The following is a 20,345-nucleotide window of genomic DNA, read 5'->3' on the forward strand; positions in this document are numbered from 1 at the left end:
GTAAAAGCCTAGAGGAGACCCAAAGGCCAATCGTGAATGAGTGTGTCCCTTGGGGCTTCTCCTGGAGGGGCAATCAGGGCAAAGCAGCTTCTGCATTTCATGTTTATGTGACTGACAAAAAGGTAGCAGCAAGGCTGGCCCCACCTGTGGAATATCCTGTCCACTATTTCTTTCTTGAGGGACCACTCATGAGGCAACAAAATTGCTCTCCTCAGCTTGTCTGCTAACGCGTTGGATTTCCCCGGGATGTGCGTTGCAAGCAGAAAGCACTGGGTGGATATCGCCCACTGCCATACTCTTAGGCCCTTGTGACAAAGGAGGTTCCTCCTTGTTTGTTCAAGTACCAGACCACTGACATGTTGTCTGTCTGATTCGCAATCGTACCCAGAGGAAGAGAGTCCTGAAAGTACTGCAACGCCAAAAATACTGCTCCCATCTCTAAGACATTGATATGCAGGTGTGTCTCTTGATTGGTCCATGTGCCTTGGGCTGTTCTTCCCTGAAAATGCCCCTTCCACCCTACCAGGGAAGCGTCTGTGGTCACTGTGGCTGCTGGTGGGGGTAAAACAAAAGGATGTCCTATTGTGACAAGAAGTGAGGTCAACCAGCACTGAAGATCTTTTTTGCAGGAGTTTGTGATCATTATCAGGTGAGACATGGGAAGTTCTTGATAAGACCATTAAGTAAACAACAGCCATTGCAGTATCTGCATGTGCATATGACCCAGAGGTATGGCCAGAATTGCTGCTGCCATCATACCTAACAATTTTAGAACTTCTGATGCTGGAGCCTTGTTTTTGGATATCAGAATGCGGACCTGCTGACAGAGTAGTAAGACTGTTTCTACTGGAAGTCTTAGAATGCTGGTGGTGGTGTCCAGTTCTGCTCTGATAAAGATGATATGCTGTGATGGCGACAAGGCAGATTTTTCTGAGTTTATTGTAATGCCCAGCTGGCTGCTGAGTGACAGAGTGGATTCCCTGGCTTGAAAGAGTTGATGCCTGGTGGTGGCAGTGAGGAGCCAATCGTCTAAGTACAGAAATACCTGGAATCCTAAACGTCTCAGGTGAGCCGTGACCACTGCCATGCATTTGGTGAACACTCTGGGGGCTGTAGTGAGACCAAAGGGCAGGGCTCAGAACTGGTAATGATTGGCTCCCAGCCTGAAGCGCAGATGATCCCTGGATGGCCTGGCCATTTTTATGTGGTAGCATGCATCCTGGAGATCTATTGAGCACATCCAACTGTCTTTCCCTAAGAAGGTAAGTATCGACTGAAGCGTGACCATCCGAAATTTCTCTTTCTTTATAGATTTGTTTAGCCTGCTGAGGTCCAATATAGGTCTCCAGTCCCCTGTCGTTTTTGGAACTAAAAAGAACCTTGAGTAAGTTCCGGATCCTGTCTGGTCTGCTGGGACTGGTTGGATGACTCTTTTTCTTAGCAACGTTTGGACCTCTACTGTTGCTTGTTCCCAGTAACTGGGTGGAAAGTCTGGGATTTTTCTTGTTGGTGGAGGGGATGTGGTGAACGGAATGAAGTATCCTCTGGAAATGATACTTTGTACCCAGCTGTCATTTGTTATTTTGAGCCAGGCATCTGGGTACAAAGATAAGCGACCCCCGACTGCCTCCAGAGCAAGACAGTCGGGCCTCCTTTCAGGAGCACTGGTAGGGCTTCCCAAAGAAGTGATCTCTGTCACCCTGGTTTTGCGGACCCCCTCTGCCGCGAGGGCAGCGTCTTCCATTACTGCCCCCTCCTCTTTCCCAGGAGGGGGGTTCACCACGTGTCCTGAAAGGCTCCTTGGGCTTTTTGGAACCACATTTTCCATCCCCTTTGACCCTTGGGATAGGGCCTGGTAGGGGTGGAAAAACAGACTCCGACAACAGACAGAGTCTTTCCTTCCTGCTCACACCTGGTCAAAGTTTCCTTAACTTTGGGCCCGAAAAGGGATGAGCCATCAAAAGGGGTATTCACAAAGGATGACTTGAAGGGCTCCACAAAGGAACATAAGTGCATCCAGGAGTGCCTCCTAAGAGCAACTACTGTACCCGCTGCCCTGCTCGTTCCATCAGCTGCATATGAAATGACGCACATGGACGAGTTAACGATGGAACTGAGGGTAGCAAGCTGGGAGGCAACTTTGTCTGTAGCTTCTGCAGCTACTGTGCCCTGAAGAGTATCTCCCAACTCTTTAAGAAGATCTCTTTGTAGTCTCATGAAATGGGTTAAGTAGTTAAGCGAACGGATTGCAAAAGTCACTGAACTAAACATGCGCTTCCCATATCTATCCATGATCCTGGAGCCTCTGTGTTAGGAGGATGGATAGAAGAGGAAGTTGCTGACATTTCCTTTTTGGTGGCTGCCGCCACCACCATGGCATCAATTGGCACACCTTTGGTCAAGAAGGATTTATCCTGTGGGGCAGATTAGGCCTCTTAGGGACAGGCTCCATGGTGTCCAGAAACTCCCACGCCCTTCGTGAGACCAGCTGCATAAGCTCATCAAAGGGTGGAGGGTCTATGTTATAACAGCGAACGATCAAAAGATCGAACGCTGTTATATTGACCACAAAAGAACGAAAACAAAAAAGAGCAGAAAGTCAGAACAGCGAATTTTTTCCCAGGGAAAAAAAAAATCACTGTTCCCAAAAAAAAAAAAAAACACACTAAACACTATTTTAAGGGCTATGCCCCACACACACCCCCTACTTAAATTTACCAACTCCGAGATCGCACTACAGTGCCAAAAAATGGCAAAGTGACGGAAGCGGCCAAGCGACTTCTTTCCCAGGGAAAGAATACGCTTAAAAGCCGCTTTATTTTGCGTTTTCAACATTTACAGTTTGAAGACGCATTCGACAATGTGTCTTCGTTCTTCTGACAGGAACCCAAGGGCAGAGATACCCCAAGAGGTGGAAGGCTGAGACCTGAAAGCCTTTAGGAGAACCGACTCGTATTCAGTAGGGTTTGTGGACTGCCAGTCTCCCCTCTGCCTAAGGATTTCAAGTATCTCTGCAAAAGAGATATCCTCCGAGGGAGACCGTGGGGACCCTTCTGATTCATCCAAATCAGTATCAGATGTTAAGGACTCCTGAGGGGAGTCTAGATGTTTCCTCTTACAAACTCTCTTCCTGGGAACCTCATCAGTGGGAGCTTCTGGCGAGGTCTTGGAAGAGCATGGGCCACCCAATGGGGTCTCTACACTTGGCCAGGATCTGTGAGGCAGAAGCAGACAAAGGCGCTTTAGGGGAGGAAGAAGTCGGACCTGAGGTTGAGGAAGTTTTAGGAGACATAACCCTCCTCATGGCATCGAAAGGCACTTCTGCTCTGATGCAAAGGGACCAACCGATCCGAGGAAACAGTCAACACCCTCGGCACCAGAACAGTTGGCTGCGAGCCCGAGGTAGGAGCCGAGCTCATCCAAGCTAAAGCCCTGGAGAGGCAGAGTCGGAACCAAGTCGATCCGACTATCCTCCCTGAACCTGACCATCCTCCCTGAACCTGACCAGAGAGTGTCGGCTCCTAGAGTCCTCGATCGGCACAGAAGATGTCAGAGTGAACGGAGCCGAAGTCATTGGAGCAGGGGTCAGCTCCGAAGGCTCCACAATCAACAAGTCCAACTCACCCGGCTCCGAAGGACCAGTATGGCTCGGAGGAGGAAAAGTTGTAGCTGGTATCAGGGTCTTCAGCTCCGAAGCCAGTTGGGTCAGAGCTGATAACATTTTTGCAAAGGCCGGTGCTGTAACAGCTTCTGCGCCACACGATCCACATCCAGATCAGAAAGGCTAATAGAGTACCGAGATGAATGGACCAAAGGTAGAGGGAGACTTAGGAATTTCGGATACCAGTTCCAGGACTGGGGACCGGCTCCGAAAAAGATAAGACTGTTGGCTCCGATGTCAGTGGAGCCGAAGTCACAGATTTCTTTGATTTTTTTTGTCTCAGAAGTCTTAGAAGACCTTTGAGGACTTACTGAATCCATCTTGGTTGCTCAAAGCTTCTTAGAAAGAAGGTTTCAACAAGCCTCTGTCTATCAACTTTCTCTTTCTCTCCTGTAGGACTCTGGAGGAGAAAGAATGGTATATGGAGCAGCTATCCTGTAAATGCAAAGCTCCTAAACAGTACACACAACTGACATGGCTGTCAGTTACAGACATTTTTTGGCCACATTTGAGGCACTTTTTAAAGCTTGACTTGGGATGCTTATCTTGGACAGCCATACTGTATCAATCTCAAAATTAAACAGATTACTGTCAAGCAAAGACTAAGAAAAAAATTGAACAGTAACCAACAGTCAAACAGCCTTTAGAAAAAAAAATTAGGCTGAACACACACACACACACACACACACACACAAGTAATTATCTAGACAGATAACTATTAACTGTGACAGAAAAATTCTGTCTAAAGTCACACAATATCAATGCTAAGTAGACTATACTAAAAAAAGATGAATGCAATTTTACACACGTACTAACCTTAACTAAATTTTAAACTAAGCACACTCTAATTAAACCTTATCTAAATTGTCTATAAATTGCGACAAATGGTCACTGAGAAAGCACACTCTAAGTGTAATATAAAACACTTTAACTAGGTCTAGAAAAAAAGGCCAACAAGATATTAGAAAATACACTAGGGAAAGGAAACTATACTAATAAGCTAAAAGAGCTTATAAAAGTACTTCAAACTACTATCTATTCAAATACTAAGAATATTAATAGAAATATAGTAAAATATTTGTAATATAAAGGTTTTACTGGCCCGAGCTAGTGAGAACCTCCAATCTGTTGCAGCGGCAAACTAGATCTGAGGTAACTCTAAGTGCATCGGATAGTGATAGGAACTTGGCCTCGAGCTATTTGAAGACCTCAAGCTTTGTAGTAGGCCGACTCAGAGTCGAGGGATCGGCTCCGAACACATCAATAAGAATGAATGGCGAGATAGTACAACTTCACATTGAAGTATTTAGGAGTATGTATTAAAAAAGATTCTGTCATGGCAGCTAAAGCTATGTGGGAAGACACTAAACAAAAGATAATACAAAACCTGATAAACTGGAAGCTCTTGCCTATGGATATGGATAGTAAGATACAAGCAGTAAAAAATGTTTTTATCTCCTTTAGTTTTATACACAGGTCAGGCATATTTTTATTGACCAGAGGAGAAGTTGTGGATAGTAATTAAAGAATTGAATGATTTGTCAGGGAAAAAGGGCAATAGTCAAGAGAGATAAGTTGATCCACCCAATAGGACAAGGAGGTTTAGGATTACCTGATTTGAAGGGCCATTTTAGAACTAACCAGTTAAGACTCTTATACATAACACAAGCAGAAAGCTACAGTTCAAAGTGGAAAGGAATGATGATGAAGTGGGGGGGGGGGTTAATTCAAGAAATAAGGAAAGTGTGATTTTGGGCACAGATCCTGAAGGAGAAAAACAGTCATACAACAGGATATTATATTCGTAAAGCAGCAGAAAGTATACTAAGAACTAGCCAACATGGGAATGTAGAAAGGAGATTTTGCCAATACGGATAACTGCAATCAGAGGTACAAAAAACAGACAAGAAGACTGGAAAAAGCTGGCAAAGGAACCAAGGTATTGGGAACAAATTATTTGAGAGGGATGCGAAGAGGCCAAGAAGACATCTGGCTTACAGGCTAGTGATTGGCTTCCCTATCAGGGATTAATATCAGAGTATATAAAAACAGAAAGGGACAGGGGAATCCTAAATGAAAGATCTGCACTGGTATAGCTTTTAACTGAATCTAGAACAGAAGCTGCTGTTAAAAAAGGATAATATGTACAGCATATAAAATACTGCAAGAATACTACTGGGATCAATCAGTAGTAGTCAGAAAAAATTGGGAAAATATATCAGATATGCACTTCATAAAGAAACAATGGGAGGACATATGTATGGTTCCCAAATATGCAACAAAATCTATAAGATTTAAGATTTTTCCATTGAATTGTTGCATTGATACTTTTATAACCCAAACAGACTGCAAATAATTTTTCCTAAGGTAATGTAGGTGGCAAATGTTGGAGGTGTAATGGGAAGAAAGATGTGCCTGGGATCATATGTTGTCTGAGTGCAATCAGCTTGCAAACTTTACAAATTCCCTACAGAGTACTCTGCCAGGAATGCTGGTCAAGCAAATGAGTGTAACTAAGGAAATTATTTTTTGAGCTGAAATCAGTGAGGCCTTGTTAAGTTTAATTCTGGTGGCTGCCAAAACAGCAATTACAACAAAATGGAAATCAAAATCTAAGCCAACTATACTTGAAGTAGTGAACAGTGTAACAGACATAAAAAAAAAACAGAAGTGGGATCCTTACAAACGGCTAGGTGTAAATTAGGTAGAAAAAATGGAAATTGTAGGAATAATGCATACAGAAAAATGTTCTGGAAGAGAAACGGGGTTTAAAAGAAGGCAGACATTCAACAATTTATGCAATGCTGCTTTGTTTATATGATATACAACACATGTGATGTACAAGGCTTGTAAACAAGAACTTAATATGGTTGGATTACTTTTATATAAATGTGAGTTTGCTTATGTCACAAGTGATAATTCAATAAAAATGTTAAAAAAAAGAACAAATAAAAGTGTTACGAGACAAAACGTGCGCACTGTGACAAAATGTTGGAAGGAGTCCGTTTATCCAGTAACAAGTATCGTACTGTTAAACTCTACAATGTACACCACAAGGATCACAGCTGCAGGTTTCATAAAATAGAACTGGAACATTACAAAGTAATCCTGGGTCCAGGATCTGTTCGACATTGAAGGTGTCGGACTCAAGTGTGCCAGATGGGTTATTGTCAGAAAAGATCTGACAGCTAGCTCTGAAACCACTGATGCAGAAGCTGGCCGTAGGGAAGGAGCTAGAAGTGGTGAATAAGGCCAATTCAATCTGCCATACAACCAAGGGGAGAAGGGATAAAACCCGGCACTATTTACATCTTGAGACAGGTCCTCATCTGTTCCCAATCCGTTTCTTTTGAGTTCTGAAGGAATGTATCAGTCATAAGGATATGGTGGAAGAAGGTCTAGAAATTATGCCTGTTGCCAGACTTTGAAGGGGATTTGTCCCTGACTATTATAGTCTCACCACCAGAGACTTGCATCTTGAAGCAAACAAGCAGTAAGCTCCCTTTTTAGTACCTTGGGGGAAAGAAGACGGTCCTGACTCAGCCTTACATTTTTTTTTACACTTACTCTTATCTTAGTCTTTCTTCCATCCCTTTTTTACCTTTTCAAAAGCTTCCAGAGGAAGCAAACCTTTAATGATTAACTTTTACTTCCTGTCAGACAAGGATGTGGGTTCAAAGCTTTTATATATTGAGAAGTCTACTTTTAAATGCTCTAGACCTAAAAATAAAACACATAAACCATGTCCATTTTGTGGTGCAATTTTATGTCAACAGCTATTACATTTTTTGAAAGTTTTATCCATGTCAAATAAATGAATAATAAGAATGACCCATATTAAACTAGTTAGCTACTAAACAAACCCATCAATGACATTTTTAAAGCAACAGTGAATGACGCTAAACCAACTACCTGAGTACAGTGAAGATAATGAGGTACTAAAAATAGAGTAAGAAGAGAAAAAGTAAAGATATAACTAATAAACAAAGTAGAAAAACAAAACTGTTTCTATCTATGCAAAGATTACCTACACTCAAATCGCAAAAGTAATAATGTGGAAAGGAAGGAGCGTCAAGATATGGATTGACCTGTTCACAATGGCAATAAATGACAGCTGAAGACAGAGGTTCTCAGGGGATTATGGGAGAGTTCTGAAGGAGCTTGAAGACCTGGAGGCCAAGCTAAGCTTTTAATCAGATCCAACAAGAGGCTCAAAACCCAACAGTCAGAATGGATGGACTGATGAAATAGGATAAATTCAATGTATAACGTTTTGTGAAATTGTGGCTGGATGGTCATGTGGCAAGTTCACAAATACTCTTGAAGAGACAGAAGGAAAAAAAATCAAGTAGCAGCAGCAGATCTCTCAGATATAGTGAGACCTAAATGCTCCATACAATCTTCTGTTATGTTTGTTATAAAGAACACAACACAATTACCTAGCCACTGGCAAATTCCAGATGTTCTTGTGCAGTTAAAAGACAAAAAAAGATGTCCACATCAAAAATTACAGGTCATCAGAAATAAACAGTTCAAAGACCGGTAGTCACTTTTAAATTTCAAGCTGTCAATGGATGTCTGGACGGTCTTACATATAAAATACCCTTCATAAACTATTTAACAACTATGTTCCCTGGTTAAGGAGTCTCTACATTAAAAAAATCAGAACTGGCTGTAATATGCAGTTTAACAGAAAAGTAAGTCCTGTAAGGAATAAAGGTACCATAAAACAATGAAACACTTTTATGCACCAATGGGCATGCTTATACAACAGACAAGAAATCTAGTTAATTTACTAAAATAAACATTCCTGGAAATGTGGTCTTTTAGCCTCTTTCAAAATTGTGGCCTCTTTAAGGGAGTAAATGACGAGGGTTAACTACAGATTCTCCACAACGATTGACTACCAGCTCTGGGAATGGAATAAAGGACTTTATTTGCTGAGGAAGACGTTCGCTACTGGAAAGTACTACCAAGGGCTCTGCCATGGATATTAGAGGTAGTACTCGACCAGAGTTACTTTGGCCAGACTTATAAGGGCTAGTTCTGTTTTTTTCTCCTTTTTTGATTTTAAAAGGATTTCTGGTTATCAAAGAGGTTGGGAAGAAGCCATAAGCTATATCCTGCCTACAAAGAACTCAAAAAGGCAGTGGTTTCCTTCATTAGCAATATGAGGCCACCTGAAAGTGAACACTGAAGTTATGTGCTCAAGTGTGAGGGAGTCAGACCTCTGGACAGCCTTGCTATTTTACTATGTTTAGGAGCACAACCTTGTCTAATATTCAGTAATGAGAAACAGATATTCTCCCGATGACAGTATTTTACTCATATCACAGGGCATAAACTGCAAGAAAAACATCTGATCTGAAATTATCACTGCCAACTACAAATGGTAAGAGCTTGCCTATATCCCAGATCACTGTAGTAATGTCTAGTACCATTTGCTGGATTCCTGACTAGGTGATTGTCTGGAAGGACCTCAGAGCTAGAAGCATTGCAAGTATTCCTTACAAAGGTATGCACTTTTTTACTCCATGTGGACAAACTCCTATATTTCATGTTCTTAAAAATATACCCTGCCCCGAAGCATAAATCCGAGCCATGTGTGGTTAACTTTTCATTTAGGAAAGAAGGCAGGAGGTGGAGAGACAGGTTCAGGTTTAATTGCTCAATGTGCTATTTTATTGCCTCAATCAATGATGATGAAAGAGAAAGACTGATTTCTAATCATGTTCACTCTGACTTCGTAAGTTCTTAAAACACAGTGAGCATTTTTTTCACATGAAGTCTTAACTAAGCTATTAGTATAAGGGACGACTGTCAAGTCCACAATTACTTCTTTTGTTTGGGATTTTTACAGAAACATCTAATTTATGGAGGACTTCTACAGCAACGCTTGCTCTACAACAGTCTTTTGCAGCAGTATCTGCTTTTATGGCAGTGAGTGCATACCTTTACAGCAGTATGAAATGCAGTCTGTATGTGTTCCTTTGTGCAAGCTTGGATGTTCCATACGTCTTGAAAACTCAAATTCCTGGTTCAGCGTTTATACTGGCAGCAGAAATTAATACACAAATACAGAATCCCATAATGTTTAATAAAAATAAGTCATAAGAAAGCTTGAAAACTGAGGTTATGATTTGGATTTGAGTCACTGAACTGGAAACATAAAACAATGCCTTTGCAGTTGCATTGTCACTTAGCAAGAGACCATAAGATGCTGCTATTTAAATTTCAGCAGAGTATTTGAACACAGGTCCAGGTATATCCATTTGGCTTAAAGGAGGAAAAAATGGTTTTATGAAGTACACCCCGATACTGATCAGACTACCAGCGGCAGTGCAATTTCTAAAACAAATCATTTGATTTTGAGCAAAGCTGTAATCACATACTTTATATACAATATGACATCCCCAGTGCAGCACTCTTAAGCTATTAGATATGGCATGCATAAATGTAAAACACAGACATTTAGCAGTAATGATATATACTGAATTTATTTATACCTCACTGAAGTCCGCCTACAACACATTTTCAGAGAAAAGGCATCAGGTCTTAAAACAAGCATTAATACAAATAAGGGCACTATATATTTCATTGAGTAAAAATGCAGCAGCATACTAAAGAGACAAAGGATTTCACTGAGACTACTATTGCTAAGTGCATATCCATTACTCAAGTATAAAAGGATAGTTAAATATGGTAAATGTCATAGCACCCATCACTGTGCTAAAGACTGTCCAAACAGAGAGACAAACAAATTTAAGTAATACAGGAAAGCAAAACATCTGAACTTAAAGAAGAATGCAGTATACCTTTAGTTGTCAAAGGGCTAGCATTCAGGGCAACTGTGCGTATGCCCCGTGTATGGAGAAAAATGGTTAACAGAGAAGTACAGTTGTGTACACTTACCATAAATATAGATGTTCTAGTGTATTCATTGTTGCAGTCATCACACTTGGGTTATCTGCCTACAGGTAGCCCTCAGTCGGCCCAAATACCAGAGACATAGGAGACATAGTATTTCTGCGTTGGATGCTGTTGCTCCAGGACTGTCGGCAGGGGTATAAAAACGGGCAGCCGACGCCATTACATCAGTTTTTCTTGCCCCAAATGCCAGGAGCCCCCCAAATAGAGAACTAAGTTATGGTGGGGAAAACACCACCAGTAAAAAGTAAATACCAATACCAATATCCCTGAAAGGGGGTGTGTAATAGCCATACAGTGGAGAGAGAGAGAGAAAAACAGGGGGCTGGAGGGAGGGGAAACCAGGACTGCAACAGTGAATACACTCGAACATCTACATTTATGGTAAGTGTACACAAATGTACTATGTTCTTCGTGTTTCACTGTTGCAGTCATCACAGTTGGGTGGATTTCCAAAGCTGAAGAAGAGTGGAGGCAGTGAAGAGGAGTTAAGCCTGGCTAGTATGCCTTGCAGGACTGCTGTTGCAAAACCTGCCCTGGATTTGGAAAAGATAGGCAGGTGGTAATGCTTGGTGAAGGTGTGTACTGAACTCCAGGTAACAGCTTCCAGGATGTCCCTGGTAGGGACTCCCCTGAGAAATGCTGTAGAGGAAGATGATGCCCTAGTGGAATGTGTTCTGACCCCTAAGGGGTTGGTTTCCTATAGTGCTTGTAGCAGAAATGGATGCAGTGTGCTATCCATTTAGAAATTGTTTGTTTTGAAATGGCCTTGCCCTCTGCCCCATTGCAAAGCTGACTAGTTACTGGTCAGATTTTCTGAAGGGCTTAGTCCTATCAAGGTAGAATCTGAGCTGTCTGTGCACGTCCAAGGAGTGCAGGATCCTTTCCCCTTTATTTTGAGGATTAGGGAAGAAAGTTGGCAAATGGATGGATTGGTTGAGAGCCACAGTGGATACCACTTTAGGCCTGAAGGAAGGGTTAGTCCTGAGGGAAACCTTGTCAGCATGGAAAATAATGAAGGGTTCCACAACCATAAGTGCTTGTAGCTCAGACACTCTTCTAGCTGAAGTGATGGCCAGAAGCAAGGCTGCTTTCCAAGAGAGGAATTTCTAAGTCTGCTGACACAGCAGGTTCAAAGTGGGGAAGCATGAGCTTTTCCAGTACAAAGTTAAGGTCCCAAGCAGAGGTGGGTGTTCTCCTTGGTGGCCTTAAGTTGCTTGCCCCTCTCAGGAATTGTTTGATAGGAGGGTGCGAGAAGAGAGGAGGCTCAGTGTTGTAATGAGCTGAAATGGCTGAGGCATGTATCTTAATGGAGGAGAAGGACAGGCCTTTGTGGAGTAGATCTGCTAAGTAATCCAGGATTAGAGGCAGGGAGGACAGAGTTGTGTCCTCTCCTTTAGACAGAATCCAGGAGCAGAACCTTTTCCACTTATCAGCATAGGATTTCCTTGTACTGGGTTCTTCTGGCTTCAAGAATGACATCCAGCACCTGCTTGCTTAGGGTTGCTGGGGGAGAATTCAAGGTATAAGCCAGGCTGCAAGATTAGGGTTTGCAGTTGTGGATGCAAAATCTGTCCCTCCTGCTGAGAGAGCAGGATTGGGTTCTGGTGTAGGTGCCAGTGTGGCACCAGTGACATGCTGCGCAGGAGTGGGTACCAGTGCTGGCATGGCCAGTCCGGGGCAATCAGAATTATCCTTGGTCTGTCCTGTCTTAACTTGAGTAATACTCTTGAGAGAAGGGGCAGAGGGGGAAAGGCATAGACTGAGAGATTTACACACTGAAAAGATAAGGCATCACCTTTCCAGGCCCTGCTGTGAGGATTTCTGGTGCAGAATTTGATGAGCTGGTGGTTGTAGGGGGAGGCAAAGAGATCTACCTCTGGGGTCCCTCATTTCTGAATCAGAAGGTTGAAGGTGCTGGGCTCCAACTGCCACTCATGTGAGTCTAGGAGATTTCTGCTTAAGTCATCTGCCAGTGAGTTTTGTTTGCCTGGCAGGAACTGAGCTTGCAGATGGACTTGCATGTCCAAGGCCATGTGCCACAGGGCCATGGGTAACCTGCAGAGTGGGTAGGCGTGGGTTCCCCCTGCTTGTTGATGTACCACAACTGTGGTCTGGTCTGTTTTTATCATCAGCTGTCCTGGAAAGAGTCGGGATCTAAAAGCTGTCAGGGCATTCTGCACAGTTAGCATCTCTTTTTGGTTGATGTGCAGATGAATTTGACTTGGGCTCCAATGGCCCTGAATGCATTTGCCGTCCATGTGTGCTCCCTAGGCATAGTCTGATGTGTCTGTGGTTAGGGTCTGGGTGGCATGGGGTTGAGAAATGGGCAGTCTCTTGTTGTAGTTCTGCCCATCAAAGGAACTCTGTCCTTAGACAGGTTATGATATGAATGATTTGTTTCCAGGTCCTGAGAATGTTGGCACCAAAGACTTTTTAAGTACCATTGAGGTTTCCTCATATGCAGTCTTGTATATGGAATTAGCAGTATACATGAGGCCATGAACCCTAGGGCCTGCAGTATTTTTCTTGCGGATAGCTGGGTTCTGGTGGCCATTTGTTTGAGGTAGGATGTCAGATAGACTTGTTTTTCTGAAGTGAGGAATGCCATCTGGGATGTTGTGTCCAAGCTTGCTCCCAGAAATACAATCTTTTGACTGGGTACCAGTTTTGATTTCTTTTCATTGATGGTGTACCCCAAGGAAGTGAGAAGGTGTTTCACAAATGTCAGGTGCTGCTGTTTTCAACAGCAATTCCTGACTGTCTGCCTGAATCAGGCAGTCGTCCAAGTATGGGAAAATTTAGATATTTCTCTGCCTGCAGTATGCAATGGCTGGAGCCAAGCATTTTGTGAAAACTCTGGGTGCAGTAGATAAGCCAAAGGGAAGTGCAGAGAACTGATAATGCATAGACCCTATCATGAAATGTAGATACTTCCTGCAGGACTCCCTTATCAGGATGTGCAGATAGGCTTCTTTTAAGTCTAGGGTGACTAACCAGGCATCATTGGCTAGCATAAGAAGAAGCTGTTGCAGGGTAAGCATTTTGAATTTTGGTACCACCAGGAAGGTGTTGAGAATTGAAAGATCCAGGATTGGGCACCAAGAGTCTGGAGTAGAATCCTTGACCCCTCTGTTGTACTAGAACCGGCTGAATAGCTCTGATATTGAGCAGGGAAGCTACTTGGCTTTGAGCCTCTGCCCACTGGTTTGGAGGAGAGTCTGGAAACCCGCCTGGGGTTGGCAGTGAATGGAAATAAAATTTGTACCCCTGGGATACAATCTTGAGGCCCCACCGGTCTTGTTTGATGGACATCCAATTTTCTGCATGAAGGGCAAGTTTTCCTCCAAGGGGCACAAGCAATTGGGCAGGGCTGGGGAGTGGAGTAAAGAAGTCATTGTGAGTTTTTTCCATAAGGAGGTGGCTTACCACTCCCTGCTTTAGGGGTGGGGGCACACCATTGCTTAGATCTCTGCATACCCTGAGACTGTAGTCTGGGTGGTCTGTTTCCCCTGGGTCTGGTTTGAGAAGGCCTGGAGGGAACTGGAAAGGACCAGTGTTTGGAAGGGCAATGCCTACTGAATCTAGGGGTGTTGCACTTGTAAGAATTCTTTAACAGTCTGCATAGACTTAGCTTTTTCTTCCATATTTTTAAGAACCTCTTCTGCTTTGGTGCCAAACAAACTGTCCTTGTTCAAAGGAGCGTCCAGTAACTTTGATTTGACATGGTCTGGCAAGGTCTGCTCCTTGAGCCAAGCATGTCTTCTCTGTACCGATCCAGTGACTGCTGCCCGGCAAGATACTTCTAGGGCTTCAAAACCACACTGCAAAGTATGCTTACTGACTTGGCTTGCAGAGTGCATAAGCTCCTGCAATTCTTTATTTTCTGCACAGTCTGTAAAGGTTACCACTTTTTGTTTAGTGAGTTCCATAATATGCTGCTGGCACTGACAATTCAATGCCCTAATAGCAAGAGTTGCAGAGGTATATACCTTCTTACCCCATCTGTCCAAAGCTCTGGAATCCATGTCCGAAGGGGTGGGATTCTTGGCTGTAGTAGCCTTGGTGCCTTTAGGCCCCTGGGAAATGATCTCTGGGTCAGCAGTAGGATTCTTGAAAAGAAATTTGTGAGCATCAGGTACTCTGTAGTACCCGTCTGGTTTCCTAGGGGCAGGAGGTAAAGTGTCAGGAGTAAGACTGGATTCCATAAAAACATCAACATCATCATCCAGGACAGGGGGTATTGCTAAAGGCCTGTGCTGAGGCAACTCTAGGAATTCTCCGAGTCTCTTTTTGGACTGAGCATAGTCTTGGCATTCTCAGTGGAAATGCTCTCTTAAGGTATGCAAGGTTTCACCAAAAGAAAAATCCTCTGGAGGGGAGGCAGAGGAAATGGATTCCTCTGCATCTGAATCCTCATAAGCAGATAAGGGCATGTCTTCATAATCAGAAATCTCAGAGTTATCAGACTCCTGGTCTGTAGAAGCTGTAGGGGACTGGTCTCTTTCTCTTAGCAGGGGAAGGCTGACTTCCCCTAATCAGCGTAATAAGGTCTTCTGCCATTCTAAGCATTTGTTTTTGTGGCATGGGAGCAGGTGCATGCGCTTTGGTCATTGATTTTCTAGGCGTAGTGCGTACTCTGGACCTAAAAAACGTGGTAGTTTTGGTTAAAAAAGAAGTCTGAGTAGAACATCGGTTGATCAAAGAACTGCCTCAGAAGCTGGTGCCTGCACAGCGGCTCCGGACCTGTCCAAGGTAGAGACATCTGCAGGTTCCATAGCCAAAGAAGAGTCTCACGGCAAATGGGACTCTGAATGGGTCTCAGTAGAAGACTGCAAATCCACTGAAGCAGGCATCAGGGGCTGCGAAAGCACCTCACTGAGTACCGGCGGACTGGCAACTAACTTAACGGAAGCATCGTCGGCAGCTTTGGATCTATGCGATCTGTCTCTGTCTTTATCCTTACATTTTTTCAGAATATCGGTAGTCAGATGGCTTACCGAAGCCATTTCAGAATACGGAGATCGAAAGTGAATGAATTTAGCGACAAAGAAAGCCTGACTATGAATGGTTCGGGTGTTAAACACGGCACAAAACCGACAGCGAGGTATGTCATGGTCTGGGCCTAAACAGGTGACACAGTAAGAATGAAAATCTCTTTGAGGTATTTGCTTTCCACAGGCAAGACAATTGTTAACTTTTTCTGACATTGGTTAAAGCAAGAAAAAAAGATCCCTAATGGTGTACTTAGCTTTAGAAGACTTCAGGATTATTCAATTCATAAATGAAAATTCAGGTAGTGGCCAACCGGCACTTGTGAACTGCTTCTGCTTCGGGCTCCTCGGCAAGAAAGACTGATGTAATGACGTAGGCTGCCTGTTTTTGTACCCCTGACGACCTGATATCAGTCCTGGAGCAACAGCATCCGACACAGAAATACTAAGTCTCTAGTATTCGGGCTGACTGAGGGCTACCTGCAGGCAGATAACCCAAGTGTGATGACTGCAACAGTGAAACACGAAGAAAGTACAGTTTTGTACCTACCATAAATGTAGATGTTTGAGTGTAAACACTGCTGCAGTCATTACACTTGGGTTATCCTGCCGTCAGGCGGTCCCGCAGTCAGCCAGAGTTCCAAAGTCTTGGTCCGGCGTCGGTTGCTGTCGCTTCCTCCCTGACATCAGTGCGATAGGGGTATACAAGATGCAGCCGACGCCATTTTCTTCAGTTTTTCTTGCCCCAGATGTCAGGTGCCCCCAAATAGGTAGACAATACAAATTGCTAGTAAACAATACAAAAGTAAAGCAAACAACCATTTTTAGTTACCAGCAAATACCCCCAAAGGTAATACAGGGTAGATGTCTTAGGTAAATACTTGAAAGTAAGAGGGGAAGGAGGGAGGGTAACCTGAACTGCAGCAGTGTTTACACTCGAACATCTACATTTATAGTAGGTACAAAACTGTACTATGTTCATCGTGTTACACTGCTGCAGTCATTACACTTGGGTGGAATCCCAAAGCTGAGGTAGGGAGGCTGGATGTATAAGGCATTAGGGGTGGCTATAAGGCCCTGCAGTACAGCAGTGGCGAAGCCTGCTCTGGATTTGGAGTATAAAGGCAAATGGTAATGTTTGGTGAAGGTATGCACAGAACTCCATGTTGCAGCTTCCAAAATATCCTTGGTAGGTACTCCTCTGAGGTAGGCAGTTGAAGTGGCTGTTGCCCTGGTGGAGTGAGATCTAATGCTGCTAGGTACAGGTTTCCCATGGTGGGTATAGCAGAAACGTATACAGTGTCCTATCCATTTTGAAATAGTCTGCTTTGAAAAGGCTTTTCCCTGTGCTCCTGCAGTGTATGCTACCAATAATTGCTCAAATTTTCTGAAAGCTTTGGTTTTGTCCAAGTAGAAGCGCAACTGCCAGTGAATGTCCAAAGAATGTAGTAGTCTCTCTCCTTTGTTCTGTGGTTTTGGATAAAACGTTGGCAAGTGAATAGTTTGGTTTAGAGCCACACTTGATACTACCTTTGGCATAAACGTAGGGCTGGTTCTTAAGGACACCCTGTCCTGGTGGAAGAAGAGGAAAGTTTCCACTGCCATTAGTGCCTGTAATTCTGAAACTCTTTGTGCTGATGTTATTGCCAGTAGCAGAGCAGTTTTCCAAGAGATGTATTTTAATTCTGCTGTGTTAGCTGGCTCAAAAGAAGGTAACGTTAATTTTTCCAAGACAAAGTTGAGGTCCCAAGTAGGTGTAGGTGCTCTACGGGGCGGTCTTATGTTTTTAGCCCCTCTGAGGTATTGTTTGAGCAAAGGATTAGAAAAAATTGGTGGATCCGTGTTGTAATGAGCAGAGATAGCTGAGGCGTGGATCTTGATGGATGAAAAAGAAAGGCCCTTGTCCAGCATCTCAGTTAAGTATTGCAGTATCTGAGGAATGTTTGGGACTAGAGGGTCAAGGCTGTGCGCTTGGTTCCAGGCACAGAATCTCTTCCATTTGTCCGAGTATGCTTTCCTGGTGCTAGGCCTTCTGGCCTCCAGAATGACATCCATAACAGCTTTGGAGAGAGGCATTGCTTGCTTGACTAAGGAATTTTCCATGCAGCTAGGTTTAAGGTCTTTAGCTGGCTGTGAAGTATCTGTTTGTTGTACTGTGTCAGCAACTGTGGAATTTGTGGTAAAATCCAGGGTGGTTCTTGTGTTAAGTTCTTTAGGATTGGGTACCAGTGCTGGCGTGGCCAGTCTGGTGCAATCAGGATCATTTCTGGGTCTTCCTGCCTGGCTTTTATGAGTACCTTTGGAAGGAGAGGTAAAGGTGGGAAAGCGTATACTTGTAGTTTTTTCCAGATGAATGAGAGGGCATCCACTTTCCATGCTTGTGGATGGTAGCTCCTTGTGCAGAATTTCTGTAATTGGTAGTTCTTTGGGGTGGAAAACAGATCTATGTCTGGGCTCCCCCATTTTTGTGTTATCATTCTGAATATTTGTGGGTTTAGTTCCCATTCGTGTGGGTCCATAATGTTTCTGCTTAGGTCGTCTGCCAGTGTGTTTTTCTCTCCTGGCAGGAATTGTGCTTGCAGATGAACTTGGTAGCTTAGAGCTGTGTTCCACAAGGTCATAGCTTGTCTGCAGAGGGGGTAGGAGTGTGTGCTCCCTTGCTTGTTTATGTACCACATAACTGTGGTGTTGTCTGTCTTTAGTAGTAATTGTCCTCGATGCAGTAGGTCCTTGAAAGCTATAATAGCATTTTGTACAGCTAGCATCTCTTTTTGATTGATGTGGAGATGTCTTTGCTCTGTGGGCCACTCACTCTGGATACATTTTCCTGCCATGTGTGCTCCCCAGGCGTAATCCGATGCATCTGTTGTCAGTGTCTGCCTGGCTGTGGGTTGAATGAAAGGCTGTCCCTTGTTGAGGTGACAAGCTTGTGCCCACCATCGAAACTCCTGTTGTAGGCAAGGAATTAGTGGTATAACTGTTTCCAAACTTTGACAGTGTTGAGACCATACGCTTTTTAGGTACCATTGTAGTTTTCTCATATGCAGTCTGGCACATGGAATTAGTAGTATGCAAGATGCCATGTAGCCCAAGGCCTGCAGAATTTTTCTTGCAGGGAGTTGGGTCTTTGTTGCCATTAATTGAAAATATTGAGTCAGTTGTCCTTGCTTGTCTGGCGTGAGATAAGCCATCTGGGCCATTGTGTTCAAGCTGGCACCCAGGTATATTTATCTGTTGTGAGGGCACTAGTTTTGATTTATTTTCGTTTACTGTGTACCCCAGGCAACTTAATAACTTTTTTATGTACGCCAGATGTTTTGGTAGAATGTCCTTGCTCTCTGCTTGAATCAGGCAGTCGTCCAGGTATGGGTAAATTTGAATTCCTTTTTGCCTGCAAAATGCAATTATTGGTGCCAGGCACTTTGTGAAGACCCTGGGTGCAGTAGATAAGCCAAAGGGCAGTGCAGAGAATTGATAGTGCATTGAACCAGCAAGAAATCTGAGGTATCTTCTGCAATTTTGTCTGATAGGGACATGCAGGTATGCCTCTTTGAGGTCCAAAGTCACGAGCCAAGCTTTCTTGCCCAGCATGGGAAGAAGCTGCTGTAATGTCAACATCTTGAATTTCGGAACATCCAGGTAAGTGTTTAGTGTAGAAAGGTCCAGAATGGGTCTCCAGGCTTTGTCTTTTCTGGGAACCAGAAAGAGTCTTGAGTAAAATCCTTGTCCTTGTTCTTGTGGTGGTACCTTTTGAATAGCTCTCATGTCCATGAGTGCTGTAATTTGTTTTTGAGCCTCTGCCCCTTGATTTGGTGGCAGATTTGGCATTCCTTTTAACCTTGGCAAGGTGTGGAAATGGAACCTGTAACCTTGAGATACGATGTTGAGAACCCATTTGTCTGTGGTGATGCAATGCCAGTTGTGATAGAAAAGTGCCAGTTTTCCCCCTAAGGGGGCTGCCAAGAGAGAGCTGTTTGGCAGCTGTAGTGGAAAGTCATTGAGGCTGTTTTTTATAAGGTTGAGGCCTGTCTTCCCCTTCTTTCTGGCCTGGTGTGCCCCATTGTCGAGGCCTGTAAGGACCTTGTGTCTGACCTCTACCTCTTGGACGTCTGTACCTGCCCCTTTGAGGTCTATCTGTGACTGGAAAGGACCAATTCTTTGTTGGGCAATTTCTGCTAAAACGAGGAGGCTGAACCTGTAAGAAATCTTTTACTGTTAGCATAGATTTTGCCTTATCCTCCATCTTCTTTAATACCTCCTCTGCCTTAACTCCAAACAACACATCCCGCTGCAAAGGTGCATCCAATAATTTGACCTTAACATGATCTGGTAACGTATGTTCTTTTAACCAAGCATGCCTTCTAATGACAGAGTCTGTAACTGCTGCTCTACAGGAGGCCTCCAAGGAATCAAACCCACATTGCAAAGTATGTTTTCCCACTTGTTCAGCTGCAAGCAATAAATCCTGCATTTCTTTTAAAGTAAGGAGGATCTGACTCTGGTAGCATCTTTTGTTTCAACTGAGACATCAAAAATTGCTGATATTTTAGCATGTGAAACTGGCAATTCAAGGCTCTCATTGCTAAAGTTGCAGACGTATATACCTTTTTTTCCCCATCCGTCTAATGCTCTGGAATCTCTGTAAGAGGGGACTGGGTTTTTTGCTGATGAGGCCTTAATCCCTTTGGGCCCCTGAGAAATTGTTTCAGGGTCAGCAACAGGACTTTTGTACAGAAACTTGTGAGAGTCAGGGACTCTAATAT

The 20,345-nt window shown here is 43.6% G+C and overlaps 1 protein-coding gene across 1 annotated transcript in view; it reads right to left on the minus strand.

Moving 5' to 3' along the window:
• PIBF1 (progesterone immunomodulatory binding factor 1) overlaps nucleotides 1-20,345 on the minus strand; it is a 2,608,929-nt gene that overhangs the window by 1,366,830 nt on the left and 1,221,754 nt on the right. The gene's annotated exons all lie outside the window — the stretch shown is intronic.

The sequence above is a fragment of the Protopterus annectens genome, chromosome 5.part0 (assembly GCF_019279795.1).
Source record: "Protopterus annectens isolate FY-2018-M chromosome 5.part0, PAN1.0, whole genome shotgun sequence".
NCBI lineage: Eukaryota > Metazoa > Chordata > Ceratodontiformes > Protopteridae > Protopterus > Protopterus annectens.